Below are 4,082 nucleotides of genomic sequence, written 5' to 3' on the forward strand. Positions count from 1 at the left end.
ACCGAGTCACACTACTAGAAAAACAACCTTTTACGACGCGCAATTGATGACACACGCTGATAGAGAACGCACATTTGTGCGTGCCCTAAAAATTAATGTCAGTTTTCCAAAATTTGAAGGATACAGTACACGCATTTTTGCGCGCCCTAAAATTAGTGTAAAAAAACACGGAGGGCACCTATCATAATAAGCGTGTCATGTAAATGTGTCGCTTTATATTTTTTTAGAAAGGCGCGTTCTCCGTTGCTTTAATAATCTATGGTGGTAAATGAAAACCCAAAAAATTAAACAGCCCGCCTGATTCATCTCCTTCTTCTCCTTCTAAAATCCTCTAACAAAAAAACCCTAATAATCCTTCTTCGCCTGATTATCTCCTTCTTCTCCTTCTAAAATCCTCAAACAAAAAAACCCTAATACTCTAGAAAACCCTAATCACACTTCTGGTTTTCTTCTCCTTCTAAATTAAACAGTCCCCCACCGGATCGCTAAAACAACAGCCACCGATGCACCATTTCACTACCTTTCACTCTCTAAATGTGCGATTGCTCAATGTAATGGCCTTCTAGGGTTCGTTATCCCCCTCCCTTAATGTCTGCGATCGACAATGGAGATGATGGCCACCACTACTACTCCATTACTTACATATTGATCTGTCTGCATACACATACCTTTGTTACAGAGGGTTTAAGGTTAGTTCTTTAATTCATCATTTTCGTGAGCCAATAACCCTAGTTTCTATCATCACTTCTTGTTCCTCACCGATGATCTCATCTAAACCTCATTCTTACGTTATTTTCTTATAATTCTTAAACCCCGCTTCAAAGAACTTCGGATGCGGACCTCACAAAATCCTTCACAGAACCGGTGATTGGCGGTCTGCAAATCTTCACGTTGACTGCTCTGGCGTGATTTGGGGAGAAGATGGGATTGGGTAGTCTTCTTCCTCTCTATCTTCTTCCTCTGTATATAAATCCACCCCTCATCGTCATCTAAACAAAAATTAACCTTCATACTTCTTCACTCAGAAGTGTTCAGAAACAAGCTCAAAATCTCAACACAAGATCCCCATGATGTCCATATCTCAAAATCTCAATAGAAGTTTTCTGCAATAGAACTCTTCCAAACTTGATGATTGTTGTAGCATTTCATATCTACTAAAATGCGCTGGATCAAACCCCTCATCAAACAAAACCTTTCTCCTTTTTCTTCTCCTCCCAGTAACCATAAACCTCGCTCGTCTATAATCTTCGCTAGAAACAGTGTGATTGTATTGGGAATTGGGTTCGTCATCTGTTGGTTACTTCACTTTCTTGCAAGATACCTCATGAAGAAGAACAAATCATCATCATCTTCAAATTATCATCATCAATCTTCAATATTTCAAGAAAGTAACGGTAATGATGATGTCGCCTACTAGAGACAACTACAACAGCTCTTCCATTTACATTCTGGTTTAGATTAAGCTTTCATTGACGCTCTCCCATTGTTTCTTTACAAAGAACTAATGGGGTCAAAAGAGCCCTTCGATTGTGCGGTTTGTCTTTGTGAATTCTCAGAACAAGATAAGCTAAGGTCGCTTCCTTTATGCAGCCATGCTTTTCACATTCATTGTATCGACACTTTGTTGCTTTCAAATTCGAGTTGTCCTTTATGCAGAGATACACTTTTTACTCCTGGATTTTCGGTTGAAAATCCAGTCTTCGACTTCCATGATGATTCAAGGGAAAAAGATGATCATGTGTTAGGGGTATCTTGTAATTTTAAGCAATCTGGAGGGGGGGAATGAAAAGTGGGTGTATCCGGTTAGATTTGGCAAGTTTAGAGCCGCAAATGGTAAGAAAAGAGAAGAGAAAGAAGTGGGGGAGACTAGTAACAGTAATCTTGATGCAAGAAGGTGCTTTTCAATGGGATCTTATGAGTATGTGGTGGGAAACTCGGAATTACAGGTGAGATTTTGCCCTAGTAGGGGTAATATTGGAAAAAAATATTTGGGTATTGAGAAAGATAAGGGGAATAACTAAGTTGATGGGGGTAGTGATGGAAAGAAAATTAGTAGTAGAAGCAAAGGTGAAAGCTTTTCTGTATCCAAGATTTGGCTTTGGTCAAAGAAAGATCAACATAAATTTCAAGACTCTTTAGTACCCATATGATTGGTTCTTGAAAATGTAAGGTTACCATCAAGAAAGTTGAATCCTAGTAATTTTCATCGTTAGTTTAGTTCATTGTTTATGGTAATGTGACTTGTACATCATGCTGAGGGAGTTGTATAATTATTTGAATGTGGAAGTTTGGGCCAAGTAATCATCAAGTGTTGATGTTTTTTTATTATCTTTTTTCTTGTGATATTGCTGAATGATTTTGTGTTATTATATGTGACTTGCTTTATTGAACATGACAAAGTGTACTCAAAACACTTTATTTTATCACTGAAATTTGCATCTCTTTCCTTCCCAAAACATTGTGAATATTATTATATTAGACCCAATGCAATGCCAAATACTGTCAATTCATAAGTTCACTTGACCCTTCTAAGCCTTCTTCTCTCTCTTGCTTTTGCTACAAAATTCGCAGAAACACATAACTATGAGTTCAAGGTACGCCCTTATATTATACATAGTGTACCATAATCTTCATATACATTTTTTGTGTATCTAATGTTTATGTTAATTTCAACAGTTGATTATGTTTGTAACTACTTTGATTTTCACAGGTTCAAGAACAAGAAGCAACAAGGCTATTCTAAGTATGTAATTCATGTCCTTTTGGCTGTTTCAGCTTATAGCTATTGGCTTAGAACTAGCTGCTGTTTGGGAAGCTATCTGTCAAGCACATGTATAAAGTATCCAATTATTAATATATACAAGGACTGTTTCAATTGTTTATAATATAATTAATATTATACTATTTTCATGATACAGAAAGTTATAAATAAAATTGTTGTTAATTACTGGGCTTGTATCAACTTCTCAAGAACTGTTCCAGATACTGCTGCTCAAAGTTTTTCTCATCAGTTGGTCTAAATGTGCCAAGAATCTGGCATGGTATGTATATAATTAACTAAAATATTATCTTTCATAAATTAAATATTTAAATTATATACAAAATGTTGGAAATTTCAGGAATTTAAAAGTGAAAGTGTGGTTCCAATCTACTCTGCAAGACCAGATCATGTCAAGAAGGCTTTAAAGCACGTGTATACAACCACTGTAAACAAACTTGGAGGAAAAGAGTTGGAATTGCTTATTACCATTCTCCCTGATAACAATGGCAGCTTGTACGGTATGTAGCTTTCATATGCTTATCACCCTTCCATTGGAATTAAAAAGAAAACTTTTTTGTTTTGCTTGATGGAATAGAATGGACCATTCCATTCCATTCCTTCCAACCAAACAGACAGTAAAGTTGCTTGGGTTTCAGGTGATGTGAAGCAGATATGTGAAACGGATCTCAGGTTGATTTCACAATGTTGTCTTACAAAATATGTTCTAAAGATCAGCAAACAGTATCTCTCAAATGTCTCCCTCAAAATCAATGTCAAGGTCAGACATTTTTCATGAGAAACTAGGCATTACTAACTCATTGAATTCTTTTTTTTTATTTTAGTTTTTTATTACTCAGAAGTCTGGAAAGGATAGTAACCCATCAATTGATGCAGTAATTACAAAATAACCTCGGTCTATAGACTATAGTTTACTTGTGTTAAAATAACCTGGAATGGGAAGTGGTCCAGTTGTTGATCTGTTACCAGGATCATTATCTGGAGGAACTGTTGTTCATTTTACTTATCCACTTGATTTAGTTAGAACTAAATTGGCTTACTAGGTATATGATCATAATTCTCACAACTTTATTTTAACAAATAGCTACATACTTTGTTTAATATGCAAGTGTCTAACTAGCCCAATCATTTTCATCTGATAGTACAGGTTGTGGATACTCCCAAATTGAACATGAAAGAAGCCATGAGTAGCGAACATTGCATTCAGAGGAATTAGGGATTGTTTTTGAAGAACTTATAGAGATGCTTGGATTAGAGGGCTGTATCATGGTGTTGGTATGAATTTTTTAATTTCTCATACAAA

General features: G+C 35.9%; 1 pseudogene; it reads left to right on the plus strand.

Moving 5' to 3' along the window:
* The first annotated feature begins 1,109 nt into the window (after window positions 1-1,109).
* Window positions 1,110-2,141, plus strand: LOC111893419 (RING-H2 finger protein ATL46-like; annotated as a pseudogene).
* Window positions 2,142-4,082: the final 1,941 nt, after the last annotated feature.

Source organism: Lactuca sativa, chromosome 2, assembly GCF_002870075.4.
Source record: "Lactuca sativa cultivar Salinas chromosome 2, Lsat_Salinas_v11, whole genome shotgun sequence".
Taxonomy (NCBI): Eukaryota; Viridiplantae; Streptophyta; class Magnoliopsida; order Asterales; family Asteraceae; genus Lactuca; species Lactuca sativa.